Raw genomic sequence first — 18,166 nt, 5'->3', positions numbered from 1 at the left:
TCATTTTCCATAACTATTTTAAAACTAATAGAATTATAGTCACTGGTTCTAAAGTGCTCCCCCACTAACACCTCAGTCACTTGCCCTGTCTTACTTCCCAAGAGGAGGTTGAGTTTTGCCCTTTCATTAGTAGGGCCATCTACGTGTTTATTGAGAAAGTTTTCCTGAGCACATTTAACAAATTCCTTCCTGTCTAAGCCCTTAACATGATGGCAGTTCCAGGCTATGTTTGGAAAATTAAAATTTTTCACTTATTATTCTTATAGATACCTGTGATGTCTCTACATACGTGCTCTTGAATTTCCCACTGACCATTGAGGCCCATTGTATAATCCCATCAAACTGATACCCCCACCCCCACTTCATATTTCTCAGCTGCTTGAAAAACAGTGATACAATCAAACAGAGTAATATATTGCTTCACATATTGCTTCATTGGATGATCCCTCAGGAATATCTTGTCTAAGTACTGCCAGTGACGTTTCCCTAATCTAAAATTCCCACCCCTCTCTTGCCTCCCCTTCCATCCTTCTTATACCATCTGTACCCTTAACACTGAGCCAGCAGTCCTGTCCCTCCTTCGGCCATCTTTCTGTAATAACTATGATATCCCAGTTCCATGTACCCATCCCTGCCTTGAGTTCATCTGCCTTACCTGTCAGGATTCTTACTTTGAAATAAATGCAGTTTAATTCGTCAGTTTTCCCACGTTCCCTGCCGTGCCTGCCTTGCCGATTTAACTTGCTCTCTTTAAATTTTGTACTAACCTCAACTTTTTTGTCACCCTACTGTTTAGGATGCCACCCCCTGCCAGACTAGCTAGATTTGTTTGAAGTCTGCCCCAGTTAGCACTATGGTAGTGCCCATCACATGCTGAAAGGCATTCTTAATATCTGCGCAATGACAATGTGGCAGTCACTCCTACCTATACTGCCATGACCCAAATGAACAGTATCCGGTAGATTGGTAACAAAGAAGTTACATGGTTTTTCCCTCTTGTTCTTTTTCTCATCACTTACCACAGACCTAGTTTAGCAGCAATGTTCTTTAGGAGTTAGCCAGCTCGATCAGTCATGATATTACTGAAGCACTGTTGGTGATAGGCATTGAAGTCTCCCAGGCAGACTATATTTCATCCCCTTCCAAATGCTGGTGAACACTGAGAACTATTAATTTATCAGCTGAATGACAGATGGCACACTGTTATCAGCAGCTGGTTTTCTTGTCCATGTTTAAACAGATACCAAGAGACTTTCTATAATCTGCAGTCAACATCGGGGACTTTCAGGGTATCTCCTTTGCTCCTTTCTATTAGCCTAGTGCCACACCCAGTGGCCTGTCCTGCCATTGGCAGAGGACAGACCCAGGAATATGATGGTGGTATCTGGAATATTGACTGACAGGTGTGATTCTATGAGTATGATTGTGCCAGGCTGTTGCTAGTCCACTCTGTGGGACAGCTCCCCCAACTTTGGCACAAGACCCCAGATGTTAAGGAGGAAAACTTTCTAGTCTTTGTCTTTGTCTTTTCCAGTGCCTGAGTCAATGCCAGTCGTTCATAAGGTTTGAAACCTTATCTGTTGTGATTTGATGCAACTGAACTGCTTACTAGGCTATCTCCAAGGGCATTGAAGAATGAACCACGTTAAAAATGAATGAGTAAATAAAAGAAGAGTTTGTCCTTTGGACAGTGAGACCGCCTGTTAATAATGTAAAGTAAGGAAGTGGCTGGTGAATTGAACTAATTTTTTTGCAGTTGCCTTCACTCTGGAGGATACAAATAACATTCCTGAAATATTGTGAATTAGGACATGAAAGGCAAGAAGACGCAGCACTCTGTGTAATCTTCAGCTGTTCAAATTCAGCAGCCTATCCTCTTCTATGTTGTATTTGGGCGCCATATTTGTTCAAACACTGAAGTTCTGAAAGGGTATAAACTTAAAATTCCCAACCTTTTATTTAGCTAACGTAGTAACTGTGGTACTTCCAATCTCTAACCTCCTTCAGCTCCTGTGCCACTGGGTGTTTCTATTACTCAGACCCTGGCCCCTTGTGCAGATAGCTGCATGTTTAATAGTCTATGACATTATCTACCTCCCACTTCTTCAATAAATTTATCTCGCCAGAAGGTTTTGATTATGCTTGTTAATGAATCCTGCTTTATCATTGGCCTGTTGTCTGATTCTTCTCCCGAGGAATGGTTTTCGGTTGTCTTCTGGCAGTATAAGTCCTATGTATAAGTATCAATACCACGATTATCAAACTCATTGATATTATTGATCAGTTCTCCTGGTATAAAGCTCATCTGTGCATCAAGGAGACTCTGCTCACAGTAAAGAGCAAAGCTTTGATGAGTTAGCGACAATTTTTCAGAATGTTTCCTCACTGCTTCTCTGTTCCGAATTGTCCCTTTCCTGTTACTTCAGTCCTGATTATTTCAGCATAAATGACACACTTGCTTTCTGCTGTTAGGAAACAAGTGAATCGAATTGGTTATCGGTAATCTGATGTCATATTTGACAGTCAGAAAAGACAATTCCATTAAAATGATTGCAGATTCTTGAGAATTTCTCAATCACTTCAAAATATGCTCATGGTTTTAAATTTGATTTATTTTCATATTTATTTGACGTGAATGACTGCATCAAGATGCGATTTTTAGAATCGGTGATGTTCAGATTAGATCAGAACCTAGCCCGGCCAGTGACTCTTCCTGTGCTCCAAATACCTGGGAGATTCCCTTACCGAGGAAGTAATTTATTTCTCATTCTTGCTGTTAAGATTTCCTCCCTGAATCTTTTTTTTTACAGGCAATCACGGAACTCGTAAAGAAGGGAAACCAGGAAGACAGTTCCAAATTTCTCCTAAACCTGGGTGATGGTGAAAGGCTCTGTGACTCGAATGATAATGTGGGAATCCTTTGTGAAAATGTACCATCGGTTACCAAGGTGAAATAAAATGCTTAATGAAGTACAGGAACTTGGTACAGTAAAGTTGCATTGAATTTCTATTTCAGATTCAAATCCCACATGATTTTACTATAATCTTTAAAAAATGTTATTTCATGAAATCTAAATGATTTAAACAGTCTCTGAACTATTGAATCATGTGAATATCAGACAAGGTTCATCCGAAGTGCCCAGTCACCTTCAAGGTAAGAAATGATCTAAGATTTCAGCTATCTATTCAATTCCCAAAGATCCAACTGATTTGCTGGATATGTTGCTTATGAAGTTGTAAGAATCTGGGAATCCGAAAATCAGCATACGGGAATTATGGTTAAGCATTTAGCTTGAATTTGTTGCCTGTTTTTAACTTTGCTGTGTAAACTCAGGCTACAAGTAGATTTTAATCAATATGATTTTGTATTCTGTAAATATCCAGATGTTGCATTATTTCACTTATTGAATTGAATAAGCTTTATTGTCATGTGTACTCAAATGAGTACAGTGAAAAGTTTGTAAGTCGCCACTTATAGCACTATTTTACGTACAAAGGTACCGAGGTATAATCCTTAGTTATAGAGTAGAGAAGTAAAGGGGGGATAAAGCTACATGACAGCTATGCACGGTATAACCATAGGTCAGAAAAAAACAAGAAGCAAAGTTAAAATGACAAACATCACAGTCTCTCTTCAAAGGGTCTCCACAGTACTAAAGAGACAGGGAAAAAGAGACAAGGAACAATCGGGTCATTTTTGGACTGAAAGTCAGTGACGATTGGCGTACAGCAGGTATCAGTGCTTGGGCCCCAGCTGGGTGATTTGGACGAGGGAATCAAATATATTGCTATTTTTGCTGACAACACAAAACTTGGTGAGATGGTGAGGAGGATGCAAAAAGACTTTAGAGTGAGTTTAAAATGTCGAGTGAGTGGGCACATTCATGGCAAATACAGTATAAGGTGGATAAATGTAAAGTTGTCCACCTCGGTCGGAAACACAGAATGTTCAGTAGTATTCAAATCATGATAGATTGTGAAATGTTGATGCGCTAAAAGATCTGGATGTCCTTGCGTAGTGGTCAATGAAAGCAAGACTGCAGTGCAGCAGCAGCTAGGACGGCTAATGGTATATTGGCGTTCGTTGCAAGATGGCTTGAGTACAGGAAAAGGAAATTTTATTGCAGCCGCACAGGGCCTTGCTGAGATCACACTTGGAGTTTTGTGGACAGTTTTGGTTTCATTACCAAAGAAAAGATATACTAGCCATGTAGGGAGTGCATTGAAGATTCACCAGACTGATTCCTAGCATAACATCCTTTATCCCTTGAGGAGAAATTGGGTCAACTGGGCTACTTTTAGTTGACTTTAGAAAACTGAGAGGACATTTCATTGACACGTATAAAATTAAAATGGGAACAAAAACAAAGTTGCTGGAAAAGCTCAGCAGGTCTGGCACCATCTGTGAAGGAGAAAACAGAATTAACGTTTCAGGTCCGGTGACCCTTCCTCAGACCCTTCCTCAGTTTGTTTTTGTTCCTGATTTACAGCATCCGCAGTTCTTTTGGTTTTTAAAATTAAAATGGGATTCGACAGACCCGGCGTGGGGTGGGTGAAGTTTATCTAGACGTGTAGATATGGGGTAAACTGTTTTGAACTGAAGTGAGCAATTTGGAGAAACTGACAAATCAGAGAAGGCTATGGAGGCCAAGTCACCCAATATCCTGAGAAGAAATAATGTCCTAGAGGCTAAGGGTATCGAGGGTTATTAGAAGAGCATAGGAGTAGGTTGAGATAATCACGTGATCACGTTGAAAGGTGGAGCAGACTTAATGGGCTGAATGGCCTACTTATGCTCCAATTTCCCATGTTTCTATGTTCACCAACTTCTGGTAAAATTCAGCCCTAACAGTGGGAATCAGAGTCTTTTAAGTATGGGTGTGCCGACTTGATTTCATGAAGCAATGAAAATGTTCATTTTGCTTTTAAATACAAGGCCTAGTTAGTCCAAATTTCAGCGATTAATACTACTAGGCCATCGCCTCCCCCATATGTGAGATCCCACAGTTATTGGCCAGAACTGCTGCTTCTCAGATCTTTGATATTGATGCTCATCTAAGTAAGTTTTAAGGTATACTAGAATACTATTTCTGAAATCTTCCATAGTCATCGTTTCCCTTACATCCTCAAAACTTTTCTCTATCTTCAGAGATTGAAGCCACTGATCCTGAAGAATTGATTTGTCTTTTTTTTTTAATTCTACAAGTGTCTTTGCTCATGGTCCTGAATTCAGGAACAAGTTCATATGCGTTAAGTATAATTATTTGAATAGCTTCATAAGGACTGAATCTTGTCATTAATTGGCTGTGTCATTTTCAGTGTTTTCCAGTGAAGGTTTCTTTCTTTTTCATGCTGGCATACTAAACTTTTCTCATTGTCTACGCACCTTGCCCCACGGATAACCTACTCATTGTATTGTCTCACTCTGAACTCTCTATAGCTGGGACATCCTGGGATTCCTGGTGCTCTATTTATAGGCAGTTGTGTACCTGGTGTACTGGCCATTTGGAGCTATCTTGCACGGTTCATTGTACTTGCACTGGAAGTTACAAAAGAAATCTGATGCTCCAGTTTGTGGACAGGAAACTGGAGATCCTGGTGAATGGGGTAATGTGGAGAAAAGCCATTGTTGTCTTCAGCTCAAGAAAAGGAGGTCAGGATACCAGACACTGCCAACCTGTTCCAAGGGTGCCAACTGAGTCAGTGCAGTCAGAAAAAAATGACAACAATGCTGAAAGAAGGTCAATGACTTTCTCTGCTGTGCCTGTGTAAGTGCCCCATTTTGTTCTCTGCTATCTCACCCTCCGTCTATATCTGTTACTGCAACCACCAAGGCTCATGGTCCAGCACTTAGCAATTCTTACAGCATCCTACCTCTCATGCTGTCACATATCCAAACTCCTCCCCGTTCCCCTGACTACAATACCCATGCATGCCCTCTGCACTGCCGATTGAATCACTCAGGGCACCTCATGTTTTCCCTACCCATGCATAAGCAAGAACAGCTATGCCAGCCACTTTCATCATGCTCACTCACTGGCCTACAATAGAAGGAACAAAGCTAAGATGGGTGATATAGTGCCCAGCATGTGGCTCCTCATCCCCTCCGAGGAGAGGGTCCAGGCATTGCCCAGCAAGATCCAAGATTGTTCGTGTGGGGATGTTGAAACATCCATGTTCCAGCAACCAAGTAAAAAGCATTGTCCATTGCTGTGCTAGTCTTCATTACCACTGATGTGAATTAGGACTAGGATTTGTAGTTCATAGAGTAGATTAATGCCTAAGGTTTAAATAGCAAGTAGAAGCTTTCAGCTGCCGTTCAGCTGTGGGCTATAGGTGTCTGTTTAATGCGTTTGCCCTTCGAAGGCACTCAAATTGCACAAAATTGAAGGCTTCTTCCCTTACCCCAGCCATTCCAGGCATGTTGGCAGCCATTTTCAGCAAATATGTTATAAGAAGCTCAATGGTGGTTATGTTTCACACTACATCTCAAGCTCAGCCTCATATCCTTGTTGGACCCACAATTGCACGCATTCCCTTTTATTGTGCCGCTCTTCATCAACCCCGTCAGCTTTGAACTTTCTCACATTCCCACACCACCCATCTATCTACCTCTGCTTCTCCCTAATTTACCCCAAAACCAGCCCCAAACATATTGAGCCAACATGTCAGAAATACGGTAGCTTATTATCACCGTTCATGCTGTGTCATCTTCCCTTCTTATATACTGAGCCCCTGTCACAATTGTTATCTTCTCTGAATCCCATCATGCTACGTCCAACCCAATCCATACCAGTAGAGTTCTGCAGCAGTGGTTGCTGATAACTCCCTCCCCACCTTGATTTGTGTTAGATGGACCCTCAGGACTGACCTTGTCCTACCCCCTTAACCAGCTTGGACAGTCGGCCTCAACTGATGACAGACTGGAACCCTGCCTGATCACCCACAATTGCCAGACTGAATGTCCTGGACCCATGGGGCTAACCATGGCCCACTCCCAGGATTGGAGAGTGGGCCATGATTGCCCATGATTGCCCTGAGTGGCAGTAGTTGGATTGATCTCAGAGGCATCACAAGCCGACACTGCTCTAACTTTCGTATCAGGAATTGTCTATCTAGCTGGTAGGAGAATGAAGAACTGCATATTAATGAAGCAAGATTAGGCAATAATGTGATATAAATGCATGATAATGCACTTCCTCACTAGCGCACAGCAAGGGTTGTATCACATCTGATCATTCAACAATTGGTTGATAAATGAGATGTTTTGTGTTCTCGATGTCAAGAATTTCCTCTCTGGCAAACTCTCACAATATTTACAACTTTCTAAACGGGTGCCCATGTTATCCAGCATTTGGCAGTTGGCCTTGCCATAGTCTACAGATTGCTCTTCTGACACACTGGTGTACGCTTTCATTGCTGTACCTGTCAAAACACTGCAAATTGAAGTACAAAGATCTTTTGGCCAGTTTGTCTGCCCAGTTATCTTTTCAAATAATGTTAAATGTCTTTCAACTCCATTCTCTCTAAATGTAGGCACTAAGTATTGATTTCTAATTAAATGAAATCTCTGATTGGAATTGGAATCATTCTCTGAGCTAAAAGCTCTTCTCCCTCTTCTAAGTTTGTCTCTATGCACGTTGTCTCATTTTATTGCCTTATTGAAGTTCAAGCTTTTTAAATTCAATTTTTATTGCTTTTTTTTTCATTCTCTTTCCCAAATGTTTATTTCTAATTCAAGATTTATTTTAATTTTTTAACTGTATCGTAGTTAATTCCAGCAAATTGACTCAAACGTAGGAGACTGAGAGTGGTGGTGGAAGGTTGCTTTTCGGTCTGGAAGCTTGAGACCAGCGGTGTGCCATAAGGATTGGTGTTGGGTCCACTGCTTTTTGTCACTTACATAAATTATTTGGTGGTGAATATTGGAGCTATGTTTAGTAAGTTTGCAGATGACACCAAAATTAGTGGTGTTGTGGACAATTAAGAAGGCTGTCTCAAAGTACAATGGGACTTTGACCAGATGGATAAATGGGCTGTGGAGTGGCAGATGGAGTTCAATTTAGATAAATGTGAGGTACTGCATTTTGGTAAAGCAAACTGATCTATGCACTTAATGGTACGGTCCTGAGGGATGTTGCCAAACAGAGACCTTGAGGTGCAGGTTCATAGTTCCTTGAAAGTGAAGTTGCAAGTAGATAGTGAGGAAGACATTTGGCATGTTTACCTTTATTGGTCAGAGCATTGAGTGTCGGACTTAGAAGGTCATGTTGCGGGCTGTACAGGACATTTATTCGGCCACTCTTGGAATACTGTGTTCAATTCTAGTTTCCCTGTTATAGAAAAGATGTTGTGAAACTTGAAAGGGTTCAGAAAAGATTTTCAAGGATGTTGCCAGGTTCGGAGGGTTTGAGCTACAGGGAGAGGCTGAATAGGCTGGAGTTATTTTCCCTGAAGCGTTGGAGGCTGAGGGGTGACCTTGTAGAAGTTTATAAAATGATGAGGGGCATGAATAGGGTGACTAGCCAAGGTCTTTTCCTCAGGGTAGGGGAGTCCAGAACTAGAGGGCCTAGGTTTAAGGTGAGAGGAGAAAGATTGAAAAGCGATCCAAGGGGCAACATTTTCACGCGGAGAGTGGTGTGTGTATGAAATGAGCTGCCAAATGAGGTAGTGGAGGCTAAATCAGTTATGATGTTTAAAAGGTATCTGGATGGATACATGAATAGAAAGGGTTTAGAGGGGGATGTGCCAAATTCTTGCACATGGGACCAGATTAATTTAGGATATCTGGCCGGCATGGATGAGTTGGACCGAAGGGTCTATTTCTCTGCTGTACATTTCTATGACTCTATCTCAGTTTCAGGAAACCTTCCTTTATAATTCTAGCGTCTCGTAGAATGATGCAATTATTCAGTACAGTAGAGGCCCTTCAGACCATCAAGTCTGCAGCACCAAAGATACACTGCTATGTCCCACTTTCCACAATCGACCCCAAGCCTTGAAAGTTATGATATCTCAAGTGTTTGTCCAAATACTTTTCAAGGTTGAGGTTTCCTGCTTCAACTGACCTCCCAGGCTGAGCATTCTAGATTCCCATCAACCTCTGGATGAAAACATTTTTCCTCAACTGCTGTTTTCGTTTTTAAAGTGCTCCCCCTTGTTATTGACCCTTATCCACTTTGTTCATGCCCCCTCACAACCTTACATATCTCAACCTTCTCTGCTATAAAGAAAATGATTTCATCATTATGTTATCCTGCTTTCATTTAATCTTTGGTTTATCTGCTAAACTCGTTCAGCTAGCTTATTCAAAAATTTCAAGTAATTCACTTCAATTATTCAGCTCCGAGAAAAGTCTGAGTAACATTCAAAGCCATTTTGAAAGGCCATTCCATACAATAAGCTTCATGACAACACTCCAGTTTTTGTACATGCATCTGATTCTTGATTTGTGGTATTTTCCTTCTGAATTTCCTTTTCAGACTCAATCATATGAACTCCAATAAGTCTTAATGCCTTTCCTTGCAACTTCCAGCTTTCTGTGCAAATGTATCCACACTACCACAAGCAAAATACTTAGGAATTTGATTTTCACCTCCATTTTCAGCACCTTCTAACCTGACTTAAGGATGTGATCTTAGAAATTCCCAGTAGCCCCTTTTCTACAGCAGAACTGTAGGAGTCATTCAAAAAGGAATAGGGAGAGCACAAGCCCAACATGTTACCTTTACGGTGGAATCTAGAAGCACCAAGCCCAGAGAACACGATGTCTGGGAATATCCTGGACTCAATAAAAAAGAAAGGAGAGGCTTATAAAGGGTACAAAAGAAGCAAATCAAAAGATGCTATAGCAAAGTATAAAAAGTTAAGTGGAACTTCTGCGAGAACAAAGAAGGGCATGAAGAATTGCTGGCGGGTAAAACTAGAAAGATATTCTACAATGACATCAAGGGGAAGAGAACAACCAGGGAAGGAGTCGGGCCCATTCAGATCCAAGGGGTAAATCTGTATGTCGAACCACAGGATGTTGGTAGAATGTTAAATGAGAACTTCACGTCAATCTTCACTCTGGAGAAGGAAGATTCAGGTACAGAATTCGGGGAGAGGGATGGTGAAGTTTTTGAGCAAATTGATATAGGGAGTGAGGATGTATTCGAGGTTTTAGAAGGCTTTTAAGGTGGCTCAGTGGTTAGCACTGCTGCTTCACAGTGCCAGGGTCCCAGGTTTGATTCGACCGTCGGGGCGGCTGTCTATGTGGAGTTTGCACATTCTCCCCGTGTCTGCGTGGGTTTACTCTGGGTGCTCCGGTTTCCTCCCACAGTTCAAAGATGTGCAGGTTAGGTGGATTGGCCATGCTAAATTGCCCGTAGTGTTCAGGGATGTGTAGATTAGGTGGGTTATAGGGGGATGGGTCTGGGTGGGATGCTCTGAATGTTGTTGTGGACTTGTTGGGCCGAAGGGCCTGTTTCACACTGTAAGGATTCTATGATTCTAAAAGTGGACAGATTCCCAGGTGTGGACGAATTATGGGAAATTAGGGAGGAAATTACAGAGCATTTCCTAGCAGAATTATTTGCATCATCTATAAACTGGGGTGAAGTATCGAAGGACTGGAAGGTGGCTAATGTTGTGCCATTGTTTTAAAAAGGCTGTACGGAGAAGCCTGGAAAGTATAGACCTGTGAGTCTGACATTGGTGATGGGTGTGCTGTTGGAGGTGATTCTGTAAGATAGAATTAAAATGCATTTGGAGAGGCAAGGATTGATTATGGATAGTCAGTGTGGTTTGTGCAAGGAAAATAATGTCTCACAAACTTGATTGAGCCTTTTTTTTAATGACGTAGCCAAAAAGTTTGAGGGCAGAACAGTAGATATTGTTTACTTGGACTTCATTAAAGCCTTTGATAAGGTTCCACATGGTGAACTAATTAGTAAAATTAGATCACGTGAGATTCTCAGTGAGTTTGCCAGTTGGATACAAAATTGGCTTTATGGTAGGAGATAGAGAGTGGTGGTGGATGGTTGTTTTTAGGACTGGAAGCCTGTGGCCAGCGATGTTCCACAGGGATTGGTACTGGGTCCACTTTTGTTTGTCATTTATATAAATGATTTGGATGAGAATATAGAAGGCATCGTTAATAATTTTGCAGATGATACCAAAATTGATGAAGAAGGTACTCCCCTTGATCAGTTGAGTTAATAGGCTGAGGAGTGGCAGTTGGAGTTTAATTTTGTTAAATGTGAGGTATCGCATTTTGATAAAACACACAAGGACAGGACTTATACAATTAAAGAAAGGGCCCTGGGTAGTGTTGTAAAACAGAGAGACTTTGGAGTTGAGGTGCATAATTCTTTGAAATTTGTGTCATACGTAGACAGGGTGATTAAGAAGGTATTTAGCATGTTTCCCTTCATTGCTGAGACCTTTGAGTATAGGAGTTACAAGGTAATGTTGAGGTTGTACAGGACATTGGTGAGGTTTGCTTCTGGAGTACTGTGTGCAGTTCTGGTTGCCCTGTTACAAGAAGGAAATTATTAAACTGGAGATTGTTCAGAAAAGATTTACCACGATGATGCCTGGAATGGACAGTTTGAGATATAAAAAAGACTGGAAAGGCTGATGTTTCTTTTACTTGAAGATAGGAGGTTGAGGAGTGAACTTGTTGGGGATAATAGAATTATGAGGAGCATAAATAAGATGAATGACAAGGGCTTTCCCCCCAGGGTGGACGAGTACAAAATTAGGGGGCATATTTTTAAGGGGACATTAGAAAGATTTATAAAGGCCATCAGGGGCAACTATTTTTTTAAACAGTGATTTGGGTCTGGAGTGAACTGCCAGAAGAAGTGGTGGAAACAGGTACAGTTACAATGTTTAAAAGACATTTGGATAAGTTCATGAATAGAAAATGTTTGGAGGGATGTGGGTCAACTGTAGGCAGGTAGGACTAGTTTAGTCTGGGAATATGGTCGCTGTGGACTGGTTGAGCCAAAGGGTCTGTTTCCATGCTGAATGATTCTATGGCTCTATTTAGAGAGCCAGATTTGATCAACAATAGTCAGCATGGCTTTGTCAGGAGGAGACCATGCCTAACAAATCTAGATGAGTTTTTCGAGGAAGTGATCAAGTGTCTGGATGAGGGTAATGCGGTTGATGTATTTTACCTGAATTTCACTGAAGCCTTTGACAAGGCCTGACATGGGAAGCTGATAAAGAATTGTAAAGCAGATGGGATCCAGAGTAACTTGGCAAGTTAATTTCAAAATTAGTTTAGTGACAGGAAACAGAAGGTGGTGGGAAACGGCTATGTAACTGGAGACTGTGCAACGGCATTCCACATCAATTGGTGCTGGATCCCTTATTGTTTGTGAAATTCATCATTAATGTAGATAAGGACATGGGGTGGGGGGGGATTATAATTTAGTTTGCAGATGACACAAAGATTGGCCAGATGACTGACAGTGAGGAAGAAGGCCTTGGCTACAGGAGGATATAAACAGATTATCAGATGCGTCGATCAGTGAGAGATGGAATTCAACCCTGATAAGTGTAAGGTGACGCGCTTTGGAAGAAGGAACAAGACAAGGGAGTACTTAATAAATGAGAAGACCCTAGGAAGCTCAAGACAAGGTGAATTTTGGGGTATTTGTTGACAAATCCCTAAACCTGGAAGACAAATTCTTACAGTAGGTACGAGGGGTTCCTCAGAACTGGGTAGGGTCACCGGACCCAAAACTTGAACTCTGCTTTTTCTTCATCAATGCTGCCAGACCTGCTGAGCTTTTACAGCAACTTCTATGCTTGTTCACCAGGATCTTGCCTGGGATGGAACACTTTTGATAGGGCATAATTCTAAAGTAAAAGGCAGGAGGTTTATCTTTTCACCCAAAGGATGGTAGGAATCTAGAATGCACTGACTGTGAAAGTGATAGTGGAGAATAATTGTACAACACTTAAAAATTACTTGCGTGAGCACTTGAAATCATAGAATCCCTACAATGTGGAAATAGGCCTTTGAGGCTGCACTCATTCACTGAAGAGCATCCCACTCGAACCCATTCCCCCCAACCTTATTCACTATAATCCCGTATTTCTCATGACGAACGCACTTAACCAGCACTATAGCATGGCCAATCAACCTAACCTGCACATCTTTAGACTGTGGGAAGAAACTGGAGCACCCAGAGGAAACTCATGCTGGCACAGGGAGAATATGCAAACTCCACACAGGCAGTCACCCAAAAGTGGAATCGAACCCAGGCTCTTGGTGCTGTGAGGCAGCCTGCTGACCACTGAGCCACCGTGCTGCCCCTTTGAAATGCTGTAACATTCAAAGCTTTACAAAGGGAGTAAACCTTCTTGATTGGAAGGCCAACCAGAAGATAATTGAAGTAATTGATTCGGAGTTAACAGAATCTTGATGAAGGTTTCATGTGCGAATGAAATAAGGCACAAGTGAAGTCAATGATATCATGGAAGAGAATGCACATAGTAGGGCCGTCTTGTGGCATAATGGTAATGTCCCTACCCCAGACCGAGACCGGATTCAAGCCCCACCTGCTCCAGAGGTGTGCCGAAATCTTTCTGAATAGGTTAATTAGGAAAAAAAGGTTCAATCAAACAAAAAATGCACATAAGTATTCATGTTGGTAAAGATGAGTCAGAGGCTCAGTTATGAAACATAGAACGTAGAACTGTACAGCATAGGAGCAGACCCTTCAGCTCAAATATGTTGTGCCAAAAATGAGACCAAATGAAACTAATACCTTCTGCCTACCCTTGGTCCATATCTCCATTCCTTGCATATCCATGTGCGTACCTAAATGTCCCTTAAACACTCCCTATCTTATCTACCTCCACCAGAATCCCAGACAGCCTGTTCTTGGCTCCTACCACTCTGTGTACAAAACTTGACCTTCACATCTCCTTTGAACTTTCCCCTCTAATCTTAAATGCATGCCCCCAGTACTTCATTTCAACATGATCTATGCATCTCATAATTTTATAAACTTCTCTCCAGTCTCACCTCAGCCTCCGCCGCTCAAGCGAAAATGACCCGAGTTTTTCTAGTCTGTCCTTTATAGCTCATACCCTCTAATCCAGGCAGCATCCTGGTAAACCTGTTCTGCACCGTCTCAAAAAGCTCCAAATCCTTCCTGTAATATGGCAACCAGAATTGAATGCACTACTCTGAATGAGGCCTAACCAAAGTCTTTTAAAACTGCAACATGACATCCTGATTCTTGTAATGAGTTCTCTGCCCAATAAAGGCAAGCATGCCATGCACATTTTCTTTAACACCCTATCTACTTGAGTGGCCACTTTCAAGGAGCAATGGACTTGAAACCCAAGATCCCTCTGTACCTCAATGCTGTTCAAAGTCCTACCATTAATTGTATACTTTTCCTGAACATTTGATCTCCCAAAGTGCAACACCTCCTACTTACCCAGATTAAACTCCATCTGTCATTTCTCTGCCCATACCTGCAACTGACCTATATTCCATTGTATCCTTTGACAACTTTCCACACTACCCATAACTCCACCGATCTTTGTATCATCTGAAAACTTACTAACTCAACCATCCACATTTTCATTCAAGTCATTTATGTATGTCACAAACAGCAGAGGTCCCAGGATGGATCCCTACTTGTCATGGATATTTAGTCTGAAAAAAACTCTGTCTTCTATGGGCAAGCCAATTCTGAATCCACGTAGCCAAGTCACTACGGATCCCACATATCTTAATCTTCTGGATGAGCCTACCTTGAGGGACCTTGTTGAAAGTCTTACTAACATCCACATTAATCACCTTCGTCACCTCCTTGAAAAATTCCATTCAATTAGTAAGACATGTCCTCCACTGCACAAAGCCTTGCTGACCTAATTAGGCCATGCTCCTCAAAATGTCTATAAATCCTATCCCTAAGAATTCTCTCCAATATCTTCTCAACCACCGATGTGAGACTTGCCGGTCTGTAATTTAGATTAACCCTGATTCCCTTCTTGAACAGAGGAACAGCATTAATACTTGCTAGTCCTCTGGGATATCTCTGGGATACAAAGATTTTGGTCAATGTGCCACCAATCTCCTCTCTTGCCTCTCTGAAAAATCTGTTGTAGATATCATTGGGCCCTGGGCAAGGTCTCAAACATTTCTTAGACACAGTCAACTTTCAACCATGGATCCCAGAAATTTAGTTTTAATTTTTAAATGAATTTGTATTGGAATTGGGAACTAAATCTTGAAATATTTTACTGATCAGTGAAATAGTATTGAGAAATTCATTTTATGTTAACACACCTAACACTGAGAACTGTTTTCTGTCGGTTCTAATTAAAGCAGAAAGGAGTTGCTCCAAGTAAAAACTGAAACACTGAGAGTGATCACTGTCCTAATAAAGGTGAAGGCAAAGACTTTCCAGCTGGTGAATCAATACACCAAGCTAATGCTCATTTCTAAAGTACGAGATCAGACACTCATAGACCACAAACTGCTAGCAAGAGACAGAGACTATGAGGAGTGGAGACAAATACAGCTCTGGAGAAAACTGGAAAAAATCTGAACTTATCAGTTGTTCCAGGGCAGTTTTTCCCAATAAAATCCCAATCTGGGCCTTCAGCAGTCGTGAGTGGAGTCACAGGAATTGGAAAAAATACACTTGTACAAAAATTTGTTTATGACTGGGCCACTGGAAACATATAACCAGACTTTCAGCTTGTTTTCAGTTTTAATTTCCATGAAAATACCATTGGCTGCAGAACAAACCTGAGGAATCTGACTGGGGATCAGTATCCTTACTTTGGAAATGTTCTGACAGAGCTCCGGCAGAATCCAGAGAGTCTGTTCTTTATATTCGACGGTTTGGATGAATTCAAGGACAGGAGCTATTCTGCTGACAATTGGAGAAAGAGAGAACCTCAGTCGATTTGCACAGATCCTGAATCCCAGTGTGAAGTGTCTGACATTGTGTACAGTTTAATCCAGCACAAGCTGCTCCCTGGATGTTCAGTGTTAGTGACCACTCGTCCCACTGCATTACATTGTCTGCAAAAGGCTGAGATTAGTGTCTGGGCTGAAATCATGGATTGTTTGTGATGAGCAGAAGGAATTATTTCAACAAGCTTTTTGAAGATCAGAAAGAGAAGTAGCTGTTCTCAAACACATGGAGGAGAACAAGATCCTGTACACAATGTGCGAAAACCCCTTGTACTGCTGGATACTTGGTATATCACTGGGTCCCTTCTTCACATAAAGAAACCGCAAAGAACAGCAAGCTCCCAAGACCATCACCTATCTATATTCCTACTATATTTACAACATTCTGAAACATCATACCCAAGAGATTGAAAACACCCGTGATGTGTTACTGAAGCTTGGTGAGATGGCCTTCACTGGAGTATCTGAGAAGAAGATTTGTTTAGAAATGGAGATTTGATCCAGTACAAACTGCAGTCCTCCCAGTTCCTGTCTGGGGTCCTGATGGAACATTTGCAGAAACATCTTTCTGCAAGAGTGTGGTTTACATATTGCCACACGTCACCATCCAATATTTTGTAGCTGCACTCACAAAGTTATTCGCTCCAGATCCTGGAGACATCCAAAAACTCCTCAATAAAGTGCAAATTGAGGAAGATTGACAATTTTGAAGTATTTCTCCATTTTGCTGTTGGTCTCTCCTCCCCACAGTCAGCTTGGCCGCGGAGGAGTTTATGACTGTATTTTTTTCATCAAACAGCCTGCAGAGTGATTGATTGGATGAAAGAGAAGGTTGAAAGACAGATTGAAAGCACAGAGTAAAATGGGAAAAAGTCAACGAACACTTTGCACTACCTGTTTGAGTCTCCTAATTAGCACTGGCTCAATCATCTGTGGGATCTGTGGAGACAGTGACATTTATTGGAGTACAATTGACACCGATTGACCATGCAGTCCTCTCTCAAGTCATTGGAATCTGTGTGAATTATAATAAAATGCTTGAATCTCGGACTGCTTTATTCAATGTGAAGGACTCCTCAACAATTGACATCTGTTCTGCATAAGTGCTAGGAGTTAAGGTAACTGTTTGTTTGGATCACGAGCTGGTATTTTCATGTTTTAAATTTTGTTTTTGACTATTATATAAGGGGGGGGGGAATTTCAGTTGAAGCAAAGAGACGCACAGTCAGAAAATCTTTACCAAAATTCGAAGACAAATGAAAGATGTCAAAGTGGAAAACAAGAATGGTACCATTCCTAACAGTGGCATAGTGCCTCAGTGGTCAGCACTGATGCCTTACAGCGTCAGGGGCCTGGGTTCAATTCCATCTTCAGGTGACTGTGTGTGTGGTGTTAGTACATTTTCCCCATTTCTGTGTACGTCCCCTTCGGGTGTGCTGATTTCCTCTCAGTCCAAAGATGTGCAGGTTAGATGGATTGATGAATTGGCCATGCTAAATTGCCCACAGTGTCCAGGGATGTGCAGGCTACGTGGATTAGCCATGGGGAATGGAACTGGGTGGGATGCTCTTCAGAGGGACAATGTGGACCCGATTGGCCAAATGGTCTGTTTCCACACTGTAGGGATTCTGTGATTCTATAACAGGTTATTGGTATATTTTGTGGAAATTTCCAACCTAGTGCAGTGTAACCACGGATTTCAAATGAAAAGTAAGTGACATTAGTGACAAGAAGATCAGGATATAGGTACTGTAACCATAGAGATAATTTCAAAATCCTATTGATAAGTTTACCATGTCAACTATAAGCTACACAGATCATAAGTTCAATGTCACAATCGAGTCATACACGAAGTTGTCCATAAAGTGCAAACTTGCCTCACTCAGTGTGTTCTAAGTTTTAAAAAAACTCAGCAGTAAAACTTTAAAGTTAATCTTAAATGTTGAAGGTTGCTAATTAAAAAAAGTGATTCTGTTTTGAGCTAAAATGCAGATTCAATGATTAAAAGTAGTTGTGGACAAAGATGACAATAAGGTCAATCTATTTTTGTGGTAGGCACTTGATGATTCTCATTCCAAAGTAAAAGGGTTGAAACATTGAAGTCGTATTCAGCATCCCTGACTGCTTCTGTAGTTAAATAGTTGGAGCTTGCTCGTAAAGATGGACTCCTAAAGCAGGCTTATTGGGAGAAAGAGAGAGAGAGAAGGTTTTATTCTTCAGTTACAG

At 41.4% G+C, this 18,166-nt stretch overlaps 1 pseudogene; it reads left to right on the top strand.

Annotated features, from left to right (window-relative positions):
* The window catches only part of LOC125488078, a 48,460-nt pseudogene extending 31,417 nt beyond the window's left edge, over nt 1-17,043 (top strand).
* The last annotated feature ends 1,123 nt before the right edge of the window (nt 17,044-18,166 follow it).

Source organism: Rhincodon typus, chromosome 49 (assembly GCF_021869965.1).
Source record: "Rhincodon typus isolate 14 chromosome 49, sRhiTyp1.1, whole genome shotgun sequence".
Lineage (NCBI taxonomy): Eukaryota > Metazoa > Chordata > Chondrichthyes > Orectolobiformes > Rhincodontidae > Rhincodon > Rhincodon typus.
The sequence above is the reverse complement of the archived record's forward strand: the minus strand, read 5'-3'. Positions and strand labels throughout refer to the sequence as shown.